General features: G+C 44.8%; 1 long non-coding RNA gene across 2 annotated transcripts; it reads left to right on the top strand.

Annotated features, from left to right (window-relative positions):
- The first annotated feature begins 6,132 nt into the window (after window positions 1–6,132).
- LOC131408751 (uncharacterized) lies at window positions 6,133–14,643 on the top strand. Of its 2 annotated transcripts, XR_009220810.1 has the most exons (4): window positions 6,133–6,233; window positions 12,700–12,750; window positions 13,004–14,215; window positions 14,401–14,643. It is a non-coding gene; the product is annotated as an uncharacterized LOC131408751 (long non-coding RNA). The 2 variants fall into 2 exon arrangements; XR_009220809.1 differs by having other exon boundaries at window positions 12,700–14,215.
- Window positions 14,644–17,130: the final 2,487 nt, after the last annotated feature.

Genomic DNA, 17,130 nt, shown 5'->3' with positions numbered 1-17,130 from the left:
AAATAAATCAAAGTCTTCAGTAAATATAGGGAACTGATTGGGATATCAGTAGATGAGGTTTGTAAACTATCTCATAGTTTGATGCTATTGTTGGCTTTTGAAAATTCATAATTAATCACACTTTCTCTTCTTCCTCTTGCAAACTAATTGATAGGCATAGGAGTCAGAGAGATGGATATAAAAATATGAGCTTCATTTCTGGTAATGTTAAATTCAAGAATTTGGTATGACTGTATATTCAGATTACATTTCTCCTATTTTAAGTCGAAGTCTAAACTTGGGGAGGACACACCCAAGAGTGAGTTGGGATCCACAGAACAATCACACTAGCTCATTCATCTGCAGAAGGAAACCACTGAATGACAAATGTGAATATACATATATGTGGACATATGTAGGGGAAGGCCTCTAGATCAGCTCTTATCAAACTACCAATGAGGAAAGACCCATTTTTTTTACCTTTCCAAAACAGTGGATTAAAACTTTTGTAAAATACAACTTTTGTAAAAATAAATTACTAGAAAAATAAAATTAAAAAATAACCGTAGAACATACAAGTCTCATTTCTATTATTATATTCGAAGGCATAAAATATATTACAATAAGTATAACCAAAATAAACACAGGACAAAAATAAAAGACTTACAGAAGTTGTACACACTTTCTTGAAAGTGTGCATACAAGTGATTAATATAGAGAACTTATATCACATTCATGAGATTTGTCATTTTGCAGTTATACTTAAACAAAAATCTGAGTGAAATAGTGAAAACCTCAAATTAAAAGCCTCTATGTACCTGTTGAAGCAATACCATGTGTATCAATATTTAACATTTTTAATGTGTCAAATGAGCTTGCATTTTGCTCGTTAATTTATCTAATCTAGGTTGTAATTGATGACAGTGCTACTTGCAGGCAATAATTTATTATTAAACAATTTTTTGTATGTTTTGTTTGGTTAGATTTTGCTTTTCTAATTTTAGTGGTAGGAAAACCTGTCTCACAAAGGTCTATTAACAGGAATGGGATAAATTATTTTAAAGCAATTTCATCATGTTAAGGACATTTATTTTTATTCAAAATTAGCAAGTAATTCTATATTTTCATTATTTATCTTCAATGCTTCATTAGTAGTCAGTTCCAACAACTTGTCCTATAAATTATAGCTAAATTAAAATGGTCTTTCAATGAAAGAAAGAGATTCTGAATCCTTGAATTTCTTATGTGTGGATTTTGTCTTGATGGAAAATAAAATTCGAAACATTCTATTAAATTTGTAAGGTATTCAGTGATAACTTTTGTAGATGTTCTATCAATATACAGCTCATCACTTATGTTATTGAAAATTGTTATTTTATGAAATTTGTCTTAATATTCTATAGAAGCTCTGATCCTCCGAACTTCTGACTTCTATATTTGCTGCTAAAAGTTATCCACTATTGACAAATATATTGAATAAATATTTAAAATACCAAAGATAGTCAAATAAGAAAATCCGGCTGTCCAATTTACATCCTGAAGAACTTGGGAGCCAATATTTTGCAGAAACACTGAAAGTTCATTCCATAGTTCAAACATCTCAATAGAACTTTTCCCCTCAATAACCATCTTTCTTCGTTAGGCAGTAACTCTTGTTTTTGATCAGCTTCCGTGTTGTCACACAATGAAGAGAATAATCTTGAATTTAACACATTAAGTTTTTTTTTTTTTTTTTTTTTTTGGTGAGGAAAATCAGCCCTGAGCTAACATCCCTGCTAATCCTCCTCTTTTTGCTGAGGAAGACCCGCTCTGAGCTAACATCTGTTGCCAATCCTCCTCCTTTTTTTTTCCCCCTCAAAGCCCCAGCAGATAGTTGTACGTCATAGCTGCACGTCCTTCTAGTTGCTGTGTGTGGGACGCGGCCTCAGCATGGCCGGAGAAGCGGTGCCTCCATGCGCGCCTGGGATCCGAACCCGGGCTGCCAGTAGCGGAGCGCGCACACTTAACCGCTAAGCCACGGGGCTGGCCCAACACATTAAATTTTATACAACTCTCTATTCTTACTATAGCACTAAACACGTTACTCAGTTTAGCTGACTTTTTTTTTTTCATAGCAATCCTTTCGATTTACATTCAGAAGTAAGCTCCTTAATCTTGCTAACTACTGCAGAGTGTTTACCTGTGCCTATTACTGTTCCGTCAGAATATACTTTTAACTTACTTAAAGCAAACTTAAACCTTAAACTACATTTGTTGACATTGTATCCTTCATAATTTTATATACAGTTCATAGTTAGTTGGGCTTTTCAGTAAGAGTGTTGAAAGAATAATGCTTCCTTCACAACACTGTCGTGTTCAAATCACACATAATAAAATAATTATCATGTTAGCAATACCATTGCATTCATCAAGTTGTAGTGAAAAATACTTTGGTAGCTTTATTTCTTCTGTAAGTTGGACTTCCATATCATTAACTAGTTCCTGAAAGTGTAAAATTATGTTGTCATTGGAAAATGTGCAGCCTGCTTAGGGCAGGTGCTCCCACAAAAGTAGTGACGGTTGATTCCTCACTCAGAACCCGCAGGAATAAATCACCACATTTTCACAGTGGCCTTGTTGCTTGTGGTCTCTGGGCCATATCTCAATAACTGCTTCCACACACTTTAGGTTATAGTGTACACACACACACACTCCATGAGGAAAAAGCCCAACAGGAGAAGAGGTTATTGGACTATTCTAGAAGGTCAAAACACATGACTACAATAGTATAAGAAAGTTTTTTTTTTTTGGTAAGTTGTGAATTTGTTCTGTGACAGTGTAAACACAAAAAAGTTCCATTCAAACCAGGTCTAAAAACGAGTGTAAACTATGGGTGATATATTGTGAAATATCTGCCATTACCACATTCTGTTATGTACCTGTAAGTGGAAGGAAGTGTATATTTTGAGAGAAGGGAGATGTTGTGTAATTAATGTCTATTAGGGTCTAATAGTTACCCCATGTGAATCCAGCAGGCACCTCAGATTACCAGAATTTGTCCTCATGCTGACTCTTTCCAAGTCACACAACCTCGAGTAATGTTTTGTTAATTCCCCTGAGCTCAAGGCACCCTTCTAGGTGCTTTAAGCATGTTACTTTAATCCTCACAAACACCTTTTGGGGAAAATATACTAATCCTCATTGTACAAAGGAAAAAACTAAGGTCAGAAGAGTTAAGGACCTTGCTCAAGCTTACACGATAGTAGAGCCTTATTCAAACCGAGGTCTGCCTGATTCAAAAGCCCAGGCTCTTTCCACCAAGCTGCTTTGTCTCTTTGTAGGACTACAGGCAGAAACAATACTAAACAATGACTACTGTCCATTTCTAGATGGCAACTGGCTTTGCCACTTGTGTAGCAGGAGCACATCTCCATCTAAGTTTGCTGCTGCTCCATCCAGTGCTTCTGCAGAGACCTCCCTGCTCAGCCTCTACCTTTCCCCAGGTCCTGAGCATATCAAGCATATAAACCTGGGGACCAGGAAAGTCAGCAGAGATGATTACACACTTCTGCTAATTCCTCATTAATGATTCACAGCTGCAACTAGCAGGTTCTCAATCCCGCCAGGGGCTCAGGGTCCATGCCCCCTTGAGGAGCTCAGAGAAGAGACCCATAAATCATTCTCACTCACATCAGCTCTGTCCCAGGCTTACCACTGGAGCATCTTTGGGATCTTTTAGGTCTCAGGTACACTGACTGCTGAATGGATAAACTGGAGCAGCAGAGACTGAAGCAGCATTGGGCAGATAGAGGCTTGGATGCCCATTCCTCATCTTTAATCCCATCCCTGCAGCTGAGAGGTGAGAGGCTCCTGACCCATCAGCAGCAAGAATTCATCAGGCAAGATCAGGCACACGCTATACAGAGTTTGGGGGCTCCTGAAAAGGTCTCCTTCCTATCCCCTACCTAGATTTATTCCATATTGAGGCAACACTGAAGGTCCCACTAACAGTGCTGATCCTCAAGGAGATGCTCCAGGAAGCCTCTTCGTCCTGATAGAAATGAGTTGTTCAGACATTTTTTCAGAGCACTACTTTGGGGTGCAAAGGAGAGGATGTAGTGGAGGGCCAGTGTGGCTGTTAAGTTTGAGAACTGGGACTAAGGCATCACCACTCCCTTTCTCACTTTCATCATTCCTGTATCGGAATAATGCGGAAACGTGGAGGTTGGGGACTAGGAGCAGGGTAGAAGACAATGCCACCAAATTTTTGTTTTATTTAAAGGAGTCTTGTACTCGCCTTCTTTTCTTGGGTCAAACAGCCAAGGAATTTCCTTCTTTGGTCTAATCAGATCTAATCTGAATCTTTCCACCTGCCTTTTTTTTTTTAAAGGTTTTATTTATTTACTTTTCCCCCAAAGCCCCGGTAGATAGCCGTATGTCGTAGTCGCACATCCATTCTAGCTGCTGCATGTGGGACGCGGCCTCAGCATGGCCGGAGAAGCGGTGCGGCGGTGCTCGCCCGGGATCCGAACCCGGGCCGCCAGCAGCGGAGCACGCGCACTTAACCGCTAAGCCACGGGGTCGGCCCTCCACCTGCCTTTTAACCAAATTTTTTTTTCAAACTCAGGACCATTCTGCTTTCAAATATCTTTAGTTCAGTCTCAAACTCATCTTATTTTTTAAAAGATATGATGAGGGATTTTTTATCAGATTATGAAATTGAGAACTAGGAATGCAGTGGAAATGAACTGGAGAGGAATGGGTCCAGAAGTAATAAAAGTGCTCAGGTAACAATAAAAACACTGTTTGACATGTGTTGGGCATTTACCATGTTTCAGTCACTGTTGTTCCCTATGTAATTGCTCTACATATATTATTTTATTTATCTTTACAATATTCTTGAAAACAAGGTGTATTTATTATTATCTCCAATTTAGAGATAAGGAAATTGAGGCATAGAGAAGTTGAGTATTTTATCCAAAGCCACACAGCTTATACGTGGTAGAACAAGATTTTGAACCTAGATAATTTGGCCTTAGAGCCGGCTCTGGATTTTAACCACTGTGCTGAAGTGGGAATAAATGGAGACAAGAAAGTTGTAACATTGTACCATCTTTCCCTCTCACTCCTGTCTCCTCCAAAATCAGGGTGGGGATCACATACTTTGCTTAAATCATGGTTCAAAGGGAGTCATCCCAAATCACATAACAAATCTGAGACTGAAAACAGGTTGTCTGAGTTTATATCTTGAACTCTTTTCACTATGCCTTCTTTTTCCTTTAACGCTTCCTGTTGCATTTAATACGTTCTTTGATGTTCTGTTCTTCCCTGGGGGGTGCGGGGGACAATGCCTTGTCCTTCCCACCTCTTAGGCAGGACACAGCATGTGAATCACTTTGAGTAGAAAGGCTCTGAGGAGCCAGAGGCACCTGAGAAGAATCAACAGAAAAAGAAGAGGGAGGTGATGAGCTCTGGCCTGGAACCCCATGGGGAGGAGGTAGCAGATGGTGGGAGACAAGTGTCAGTCTACAGCTGGTTCATGCAGGTCTCTGTACCACCAGCGCCCCCAATGACTCATGCCAGTAAAAAAGAGATGCATGTGTGAATGGAGTCAGAATGAGGACACACTCAGGGTGGGAGTGAAACCCAGGGTCAAGTAGAGCTGCCAAATCAGTGTGAGTGGCAGAGGCAGCTTCTCTTGTCAAGAAGAAAATTGTTATCAAGTGAGGAACAAGGCAAAAAGTCCAGGAGAAGTCACAATCCTGAACTAGGATCCAGGAGACCTTGTTCCTGGTCCCATACTGTGTGACCCTACCCTTTCTGTACCTTGGTTTCCTGATCATAGAAAGGGCCACAAGATGTTGTGATACCTTTGCAGTACACCACCATCAAGGAGATTCTGCAGGACTCCAAGCCACAGCTCAGAGACAGTCCTGTGCCTGGGAGCCCAGGGAGGGTAGAGACCCTACCTTACTTTTCGACCAGCGTGGCCCTTGCTGAATTCCTGACCTAGAGGATGCTGTGTGAGGATGTGTGTGTGAATGACGTCAGAATGAGGACACCCTCAGAGTGGGAGTGGAAACCCAGGGTCAGGTAGAGTCACAGAATCTGTGTGAGTTCATTTCTTGAAGTCTTTTCACTATACTTTCTTTTTCTCTGAATGCTTCCAGCTGAATTTAATACTTTTTTGGATGTTCTACTCTTCCCTGGAGACAATATGTTGCAGTACCTTGGAGATGAGGTAAAGGACTGGGCAGCCAAGGAGAGCAGAGCAGGTAGGTGGGAGATCAGAATGGTGCAACTGTGCCTGCAGAGAAACTGACATAGCAGAGGTTGTGAGTGGAGGGTGGGAGGAGGGTGTCCGGCTTCCTCCTCCTCCCCTTCGCTTTGCCTATGGGAGGAAACAGAAGGATCAGAAGTGTGGGCTTTACACATGAGATAAATGGGGAAGTTGTCCACAGAATTTTGCCAAGAGGAAGTGCACTCACAGGGCCCACATACCCTGAGTACAGGACTTTCTTATGGGGCTGCTGCCTGGTTACAGGTGTGCTTGCCCTGTGGTTTGGAAGAGACATTCCCAGGCCCTGAGGGAGCTGACATCCTCTTTCCCTCATAAAGGCTGGGCTTGCTCTGTGGGTTCTGGCACAATGTTCCCAGGTTCCAGAGGAGCCCTCAATGCCTCCACTGTGAGAGAGGCAGGACAAGACCCCATGATTCAGCAAAGCCTTATCCTTCAGAAGGAAGCTCTGGTTTCTAAACCAACAAGACTTCCAGGTGGGAAAGTCTATCTGGTTTATTACCTGTCTCTACTCTGCAGAAGTCAAAGTGTGGGGATGTGTGAGAAGGTTCAAGAGGCAGTGTTGCAGAGAAAGCTGGAGCAGACACAGACTATGGGAAGCTTGATAGCCTCACTCAGGGCCAGAGACCCTATTCTCTGCTTGCCTGCCTCAGGCTACTCAGACCCCAGGACCAGGTTAAAATACCAGATGCTCTGTCTCATGAAGTTCAAGAACATAACTCTGGTCTTTGGGTGGAGCACAGAAAGCCCACCTTAGCTTGATCCTTCTTCTAGGCTGCTCTTTATCTGTTTAAGCTCAGGGAAGTAAAGTCCTTGCACCTCCAGCATTTTAACCTGACCACCAGTTGCACTGTCATTGTGGCATCTGACCCCGGTCCCTTACACTGAAGCTTGATTTTGATGCTTTGCTATGTCCTTAGTGGGATATGAACTTTTCTAGACTGGGTTCCAGAGAACCCAAAAGGTCTTCCAACAAATAAAGGACGAAAGAAAGAGGACCCACAAAGCTAAGTCAAGGGACGAATGTCTATACTGTTCAAAGCAGCAATTAGGTTTCATGACTCAGGTACATAGAGCTATGATGGATCAGAACTGGAGGGAGGGATGTCAAAGGTCATGGGCAGCTGGAAAAAAATACCGGACAGACTGGGTGGAATGGGATGTTTGGGAGAGTGAATCTGAGCTAAACGGCTTCTGGAAAGGGAACTTGGAAGAGGAGCTTTGTCTGAGCATCTGTCAGTGAATGGAGTGGAAAATAGCCATTCTATATTTCCTGCCTTCTGACTTACATCTCCGCTAGAGTGGAGGGAGCCCAGAGGATGTACTGCACTTGGAAAGATTAAGCTTGGATAACATGAATATCTTCCTGTGGGACAGGTGATTAAGAAAAGCATAAACAAACGCATCCGATGTCCCCATGTAATTGGGCTGATGAAGAAACATTCCATCCAGAAAAGACTATCAGAAGAGTATGGTCTTCAGTCAGATGAGTTTTGATTCAAATCCCTGTTCTTCTGTTTACTATATGTGTGACCTGGAGTAAGTCTGTTAACCTCTCAGAAATCAAATTCCTTGATTCATCACATGGAAGCATTAGCAAACCCACAGACAGGGAATCCATAGGTCAGTGTATGCCAAACATCTAGAACAGTACCCGACACAAAGAGGGCTCTCAGCAAATGCTCCAGCATCCTATGCCCTGATCCTCACCCCTACCTATTTCAAATCTCTTTAGAACTGGTGATTGCATCTCACAGGCCCCATTTTTACTCTGCAGGGACAGAGCCAGGTAGAATCAAGAGATGCAGCTGGATCCTGCACTGCCTGCTCTCAACCAGACTGTGCTCATCTCTGGGCCGGGGCCCTTTGTCCTACTGGGGGTTCCAGGGCTGGTCGCCTTGCATGCTTGGCTTTCTGTGCCTGTGTTCCTGCTCTATATGGCAGCTTTGGCAGGTAATGCCCTTCTACTGGGGCGGGCGGCAGCTGACAAGGCACTTCGGGCACCCATGTATCAGCTGCTGGGGCTTCTGGTAGCCACTGACTTGGTTCTCGCCACATCCACAGTGCCCAAAGCTCTGGCTGTGCTTTGGGGCCTGTCAGGTGAGATCTCCTTTGAGGCCTGCCTAGCCCAGCTTTTCGTTGCCCATGTGGCCTTCATTGCTGAGTCCTCAGCGCTGCTGGCCATGGCTGTGGACCACTATGTAGCCATTTTGCCAGCCTCTGCGCTACAGGGCACTCCTGATAGGTATAGTGTGGTAGGTATAGTGGCTGTAGCTGCTGTGACCCATGGTGCCTGTGTCATGGCAACCCCTGTAGCTCTGCTCCAGAGATTGCCTTACTGTGGGCAGCAGGCACTGCCCCACACCTACTGTGAACACATGGGTGTGGCTCGGCTGGCATGTGGCGACATGCGCCCCAACATCTGGTATGGTCTGGCCACTACGCTGCTCTCTCCAGTCCTGACCTAGGGCTCATAGGTGCTCCCTATGTCCTCATTCTCCATGCCATCTATTGCCTGCCATCCCATGGTGCCCGTTGCAAGGCCCTGGGCACCTGTGGGGCCCATGCCAGTGTCATCACTCTCTTCTACACACCTGTCCTGTTCTCCTTCCTAGCTCACCATTTTGGTCTCCACACAGTGCCCAGCCGTATCCACATCCTACTGGCTAACCTTTACGTGGTGGTCCTCCCTGCCCTTAATCCTGTGGTCTACGGAGTGCGTACCCAGCAGATTGCTCAGAGGCTCAGGCACTTGCTTCGACTTTGCTGGGCAGGGGCAGTGCGGGATGTGGGCCCTGAAAGGGCCTCCACTGGAATGACTGAGCACCCTACTTTCTCCAGTGCGTGCCCTCAGCTGGCCAAGCAGTGCTGCAGGACCCGTTGAGGCAGAGTTCTAACCAAGGCATCTCCCTCATCTGCCGATAGGTGGCCTTATGCTCACCCCAGCCCTGTTCCCATCGTGTGGGCAGAGTGCACAATGAACTTACCTCTCACTGCCTGGGTCTACTGTGCATAGACTATTCCTGCTTTTTCTAACTCTGTATTGATCTCCATAGATGTATCACATACATATAAAAGAGGTTGGGCCTGGACCATGACAGACAAGGAGGAGCAGGACACAGCCTGGGAATCAGGATCTTGTCTTTCTCCGTCACTTTGCCCAGCCAGAACCCAATTAATGAAAAGTGGCTCTGAGTAGGGCCTTTTGTACAGTGTGTGACACAAAGAAGGAACTCCATGTTTGCTAAAGGGATGAAGACAGGAGGAGCTGGGGAAAAGCTACAATATGAATAAAATAGAACACAGTTGTGGGAACTGACATGGTTCTGGCCTGGGTGATTAACACCTAAATCTTGGGAGACCTTTTGGCTCAGGGAGGGAAGGGAGTGTACTATACCATGGCTGCTTCCCTAGGCTGTTTTCCCACTTTGCTCAGATGCTGACCCTTCTCCTGCTTTTCCAACTAGTACTGCTCACTAGTTTTAGTTGGCAAAAAAATAGGACGATGACCCCAGTACTAGTGTCATGCTTCATGCTCTGTCTGTTCTTCTACCCTTCCTTCCCTCTGTCTCTCCCTCCCTCAAGTTCTGGTAATGCCCACCTGGACAGTCGTTCTGAATAGGTTTCCTGCTCTATGTAGCTTAGGTTTTCCAACTCATTCCTCTCTTATCTCCCTAACCTCTGTGGCTCCTCTGGACCCGATACCACTGGCCAGAGGAGTTGGCAGAGAATGGATCCCTGACCTTGGGCAGGAAGTCAGTGGGTGAGAATCTGCAAAGCAGGGTAAGAGTGTGATCTTTCATTGAGGTTTTCCCAACAGAGCCCTGAGCAGAGCTTCCTGGAGTCAAACATTCACCTAAGCTCTTGGACCCTTTCCTTAGAAGGGGAAGTGGAGGCTTCATATGCTGTTCTCTGTTAAGTATTACGTGCTAGGCAAAGGATTCTAAAGGATATGATGAGTAAGCAGAGGGCCTTCGTGCTTAGCACCTACAATATTTGAAGTTGGAGGTGCAGTGAGAAGTAGAGAAGTAATAAAGGATATAGATAACAGAGCTACAGAGACCAAATTCCTCAGTGGAAAAATGGGGGTGATCACACTTTATAGGAAATCTGACATCCCCCTCGGCATTTGGGTGGGTGTGAGCCTAGCCATTGCCTGAGAAGTACTCAAGAGAGATAACAGAAGAGGAGAGAATAATTTAGGATGGCCAGCACTAGGACCACTGAGCTATGACTCCTTGTCCAGTCCCCAGGAGCCAAACTCTTCTTTTTCTGTACTGATACCCCAGTCAGGAGCCCAGAGGACTAGAGGATCCTTGGCTGGTTAGAAGATATTGGGAGGGGGCTTTCGTGAAGGACAGGCAATGGAGGATGCTGGGATCAGGAGCTTGAATGGGAAGATATATTTGAATTGTAGGGTAGGATAGAAATGTTTAGGGTGCCTAGGAGATAAATTTCTAGGGGTGAGGGAGGGCACATAACATGGCAGGCCAGGACTGCTGAAGCAATCCCTCCAGATACACAGCTTAGCCCTTATCCAAGGGTACACGATTAAGTAAATGGCTTCTGTCCTCGAGATTGAGCAGGCACAGTTACATTTCCATATAGATAGTCCTTCCCTCAAAGTTGAGGGAAAGACCACAGTCCCTCCTGGAAGGGACCCATCCCAAAGTCCCCATAAGATGTCTCAGGTTTGCCTTAATCTGTTTGGGCAAGAGGGCCCAGCAGGGTGGGAGCAGATGTCAGCTTGGGATGGCTGAGGAAGACTCTATAGTGAGAAACTCACTTCCACCCTATCTTCGGAGGCACCATTCTATCACAACCCTTTCTCGCAGCTCCTACCCCCACACTTCCCCACATCTTCTGGCACAGTTAGTTCTTTCAGATGTTGAAAACTGTGCCCCTCTTGCTGAGACTATTCACTTGGACCAGAGATAAAAGCCTAGGGAAGCTCAAAGATCTTACTTCACTCTTGCAGCTGAAGCAAGAGCAGCCTGTCTCCGCTCTCCTGACTACTCTACTGCAGCTGCCCCTGGTGCTCCCAGGAAAGCCTCAGGTACAGGACTAGGGTGGAGGGATCACAAGCAAGTAGAAAGATGGTTCTGTGCTTTGGACTGGCTTCTTTCACTCCTCTGATCCTTTTCAAGAACCCCTAGGTTTGGGAGAGAGTGAAGGTGGAGAGACCTAGAGATGGCTGGAAAGAGGACGGGATACTCTATCTGCTCTGATTATCCCTGGGCTTGGGCAAGCATAGAGTGAGAGAGGGAAAACAGGATGAAGGTGAGAGAGGGAGGAATTCTGGGCTGTACACCTTGCCCTTTTATGAGGCCTAGTTTCTGCAGAAGCCTGCCACTCTTTTCCTGTGCTAAGGGTTCTGGAGCTAAGGGAGGCCAGCCTGGTCTATTGTTGGTGTGTGACCTCTGCTTCGTTATGCCCCAAAGCTAAACTATTGGGCTGACTTACAGGCTGAAGACACAGCCAGATTAACTACGAGGCCAGAGAAACTATGGGTGGGACTATTCAGAGAAGGACAGAGGCCGTACATTTCCATTCTTGAAGATTCTGCAAGGTGCCACAGGCCTAAGCAACAACTTGGGAAGGAGGCTTCAATCCAGTACCGGCTCATCTAGCTTTAAAATGGGAGTGGAGAGATGGACATGGGGAATTACAGTAACTAATAACTAATAAAAATGACTTATCAAAGGCCAGTAAGAGTCTTCACAAATATAATTTCTACATATAATACTTAAAATAAAACATAATTTTCTTCATGTACACACAAGGATACTGGGACACAGAGAGATTAAGTAATTCACCCATTGTCACAGAGCCAGAAGCAGAACTCAGGCAGTCTTGTTCTAGAATCAGTGGTCTGAGCTCTGAGTGAAAATGTAAGATGATAGGCAAGGGGAAGAAGACCCCAAATTATGCATCTCTTCTCCCTAGAACATTTCTCCCCTCACTCTGTTTAGCGGAAGCAAGGCAGCTGCCTCCCACCCTCACCCTGATGGCCCGCACTGTGTACCCACACCAACATAGTTTGGAGCTCTGCAGCTCCTCAGGAGTAAAAGCACAGGATCTACATCTACAACAAACATAAGACCTGGGGGCAGCTTGCATCCTTGCCACTTATTAATCATGTGACTTCGTAAAAATTTTTTAAATTCTCACTTCCTCTGAGGATATAAAATGGGAGCTACAAGTCATACCTTGTCATGTTCTTGTGAATGCTAAATATCAGTCCAGACTCTAGTTCCCCATGTGCTGTTAATATTAATTTCCCTTCTTTGATGATTTGGAACTCTTTGTCCCTGCTGTCTTCAAGATAAAGCAAAGTTGTGGGAATCTACTGAATCTCTACAGAGGGGGTACTTCAGAGAACTGAAGCTCCCAAGGTAGTCCTCTAACATTTCTCTTCAGACTGGCTTTCCTCTCTCTCACAGAGCATCCAGGAAGTCTGCTTCCAATTATGTGAACTGCAGCCAGTGCGTGAGGTAGGTGAGGGTGCCCTATCACTAGGAGCTGGAAGGGGACTGCACTTCAGTTCTGGGAAATCAAGGGAAGAGTCACTCAAACTCACGGCGGAAGGATGCCCAGACAGTCAAGAACATCTTCCTGTGCAGAGAAATCTCTTCTCAGGCACTCCAGAGCAGCATCAGCCTCCTCTCGTGCCTCATGTTCCCAAACAGTGCACGTGCCCCAACATACTTCGTTGTGCTTAATGTGACTGTGGCCACGCTTTTGCAGCTGGTGAGAGATGTGCCAGGCTCTGTGGATAAGGGTAGCATATGCCATTGTGTGGTTCACCTGCCCAAGGACCTCATCCGCATGCAGCAGCTGGAGCAGCTACGGAGTACAGCCCAGGAGCTTATGGGCAAGTATGAGCAGGAGCTGTCCAGGGTGAGTGCTGGAGCTGTGGGCTGGGGCTGAGGCTGGAATTTACACAAGCATAGCCTCTCCTGGACTCAGCATGGGGATGAGCCCTGGTGGTAGAGAAAGAGCTGAAGGAAACACAGCCCCATCTTTGAGATGAATCCTTAGTATGAAGGGAAAATTAGGGACTTTTCTTGAGAACCTCAGTGGTAGTAAGAGTATAGAGAGGCTTATGTAGGAAGTGCTTCCTACACTAATGGGCGAATTAACGAGTATGGATCCATTGGAAGATGAGAATATTGTATAGAACAATAAAAGGCTTGGAAATGGGATGGTTAGTGCAAAGGAGGTAGGAAAGACTTTGATTCGAAGAGATAAAATAGGGGCAATGTGTGGAGAGACTTGAGTGTCAGGCTGGTGCACTTGCAATTGATGCTATAAGTAAGGATGAATGACTAGAAATGTTGCATCAGCAGTGTGATGGGGTCAGTTGCTTTTTGTAATGGTCACTCATGGAGCTCCTGGGGAATATTGATGGGATGGGGCCAGACTGGAAGCTGGGAGTCTGTCCATTCATTTATTCACCAAGTGACTCCTGAGAGTGTGGATCTAACCAGGAAAAGAAAGAGAAAATCTAGATTGTGTAGGGGAAAGAGTTATTTTTCCTGCAGTGAAAAGGATGTGAGCGTTCTCAGCTGTGAAATGGAAATAAAACTAATGCTCACCTCAAGGGCTATTAATGGAAGCAAATAAGGTGACAGATATGAGAATATTTTGTAGGCTGTAGGGGGATGTGGATGGATGAAAAGAGCCACAGGTGTTGAGGTTTGGGGGAACGGCCTGTCCAAAACCCCATGCCCATGTCAGTGAGTATGCATGAGCCATTGAAGACCAGGATAACCAGGTCCTGGAAAGAAACTGCAACCTGGAGTCCAGGAATCCTCCTGCTCTTCTGCCTTCTATGAGGTCCCAGCCTTCAACTTACTGTGCCTGGCGCTGGAGGGAGCATACGAGTTCATGACCCAGCTTAAGGCTAAGGGAGGAGTTAGTGAGACTGGGAGCCTCCTCTACCAACTCCAGAGCCAGGTACGTGGATGGATTAAGGAATCTCTCTCCCTTCCATAGCCTCCTGTCTAATCTAATCACAAATTTGACAATTTCCAAAATCAAGTCTTTCTGGGGAAGAAGACTCCGAGCTGAGAAATATCGAGCCTGAGTTCAGTTCTTAAGAACATTCAGTGACCCACATTTCTGGCATCTCATTCCCATAGGTGGCTAACGCCAACCTCACACTCAAGCTTCTGGCTGAGTCTGACCAGCGCAGCTTCCATGCTGTTAGCCAGGATGTGGATGTCCTTGAGGGCCAGCTAAGTGAGTGTGAGAGGGAGAAGGAGCAAGAAGAAGCCTCAGGGCACCCCTGCACCCTGGTGATGCCTAAGACTGAATTTCCCAAGATCTCATCTCCACAAGGACAGGGTTGGGCATGCAAGATCGTCTATGGTGTATTGAGAGTTGAGTAGCAAATATCTTAATGTAGAATAAATCTTTGATTTCCTTGTTTGGTGTATCACTAAGGGATGCAGACGGAGACTAGCACACTCTCACACATGAGCATACTCATATATACCTTATAAACACACCCATTCAGACATACACACTAACCTCTATTCATGCAAAATGGCACCTGCTTGTACACTTTTATATGCACTCAGGTGTATGGACATACACTCAAATGCACACAATTATTATGCTTTCATACTCTGCTTCCTGTGGGTTGTGTGCTTCATACCTAGCTCATACTTTGCCTGCTCTCTTCTCTAGGTTCTTGTGCCCATGGAGGCCTCCAGAACATCCCCAGGCCTCTTGTTATGCAGCTTAATTGGATAGGCTTCTCATACAAGGCAGGTGCCTGGGGCCCAGACTCAGCACCCAATCCAGCCTCTTCCCTCTACTGGGTGGCCCCTCTTCATGCAGATGGCAGGTGAGTCCAGGATGACTTCTCTTTTTCAACCAGGTTTATTCCAAATGTCCCCTACCTCTACCCTAATGTGTTTTTTATGGCCCCATCTCAGCTTCTTCTCTCTGTTTTAGGTGTGCCTCTGGACAAATATGGCCTAGGCCTGACAGGTTACCTCTTGTTTTGTTTTTTAGGAGGATTGGCCCTGAACTAACATCTGTTGCCAATCTTTCTCCTTTTTTCCTTTTTTTTTTCCTCCCCAGAGCCCCAGTAGATAGTTGTATGTCATAGTCGTACATCCTTCTAGTTGCTTTATGTGGGCCACTGCCTCAGCATGGCTTGATGAGCAGTGCATATGTCTGCGCCCACAATCCAAACCAGTGAACCCAGGGCCACCGAAGCAGAGCGCTCGAACTTAACCGCTACGCCACCAGGCTGGCTCACTGACAGGTTACCTCTTAATGTTCCTTTCATCGGTTAAGGATGGCCCAGGCTGCCATGAGCTTCCTTTACAAACCCACTGTCTGAAATTTCTAATTTCAACATAATCCAAAACTGGTTCTATCCCTAGCCTGATCTTATTTCAAGAACAAACTCTTCTACACCTGGGTTTCAGAATCCTAACTTCTGCTCAGAAGAAGTTTAGAGGATGAAATTGACCAAGCTTGAGACTTAAAGTCAAACAGATCTGAGTTTGAATCCCAATACTGCCACTTAAGCTAAGTGACCTTGGAAAAATGAATTAACGTGTCAGACCTATTCTTAGCCAGCTGTAAAATGAGAGCAATTAAGATATGAGAATATCATGTGAGATGACATAGAAAAGTGTGAGTAATATAGTAGGTGCTGATAAATATTTGATAGATAAAAGAATGGCTAAATAAATCAATGAGTAGATGGATGAGCCCCTCAATAAACTGGCAACCTGGCTAGGGAGGCAGGCGCAACTCACAGATGGGTGTTTAAAGTCAGAACATATAGAAGTGTGACATAGACCCAATTGACTATGAGGTCATGGGAGAGAGGGACGAATGTGGGTTGAATCAGTCATTGAAGAACTCTAGTGGAAGCTCATCTCAGAAAGACTAGCTTTATTGATAATAATGCTCCCCAATCCCTGCAGACATTTTGTAGCCTATGAAACGCATTTACTTGCTTTTGCTTTTTAAATCCTCTCAAAATCTCTGTGAGTAAGGCAAGACTTACTAGCCAACGGCAGGAGATGGCAATGCTCATAAGTCAGGGATAGTTTAAGGGACTTTCCAAAATGACCTCATAACCGCAAATCTCCCTGAACCCAGTTCCAGAACTGTGTCCTGCTACAGGACACCTGTGTCTCAATGGCAGATGGAAGGCAGTGGAGTCTAGGTACAGAAGATTATCCATTAAGAAGAAAAAAATAACAGCTAGAACTTGTTGATTGCTTACTTTGAGACGACTACTCTTCTAATTATTTTATTTGCTTTACCTTGGTCAGTCCTGACAATCAATGAAGTGGATTCTTTTGTTATTCCTTTTACAGATTTTACTTATGAGCTGAGTGACTTTGAACTATTTACTTATCTTGTCTAAGATCCAGTCTACTAATCTGTTGGGATAAAACCTACCTTACGGGTCTTTTTATAATTAAATGACATAATGCACGCACTGTGCCTACTAGGCATTGTTGCTGTTGATGTTATTACTATTACTGTTACTGTTTTTTTTACCATTATTTATTTTGTCATAGTATATTGTAAATAAAAGAAGAGAGATGAAAAATTAGTTCTGTTTGATTCCAAAGTCTCTGCTATCAATTAAAACACTAGCCTGCTCATTTTTTATAGCATTTTGTTACCCTGATGATTCTGGTGTGCGGCTTAGCCTGGGTACTCTCACTACTACTGGCTGCACAAGTGTTATGACGACCTGGTACTGCTGAAGAAATATGAGCAGTGGAAGACGGGCTATGGTGACTGCAATGGCAATGCCCTGTACAACAACTTCATGTACTTTAACTACTATGGCACAGGGGACATGGCCAAGGTGGACCTTTTCTCCAATA

This window comes from Diceros bicornis, chromosome 7 (genome assembly GCF_020826845.1).
Source record: "Diceros bicornis minor isolate mBicDic1 chromosome 7, mDicBic1.mat.cur, whole genome shotgun sequence".
NCBI classification, from domain to species: domain Eukaryota; kingdom Metazoa; phylum Chordata; class Mammalia; order Perissodactyla; family Rhinocerotidae; genus Diceros; species Diceros bicornis.
Note: the sequence above shows the minus strand (reverse complement) of the source record. Positions and strands in the feature narration are given on the sequence as shown.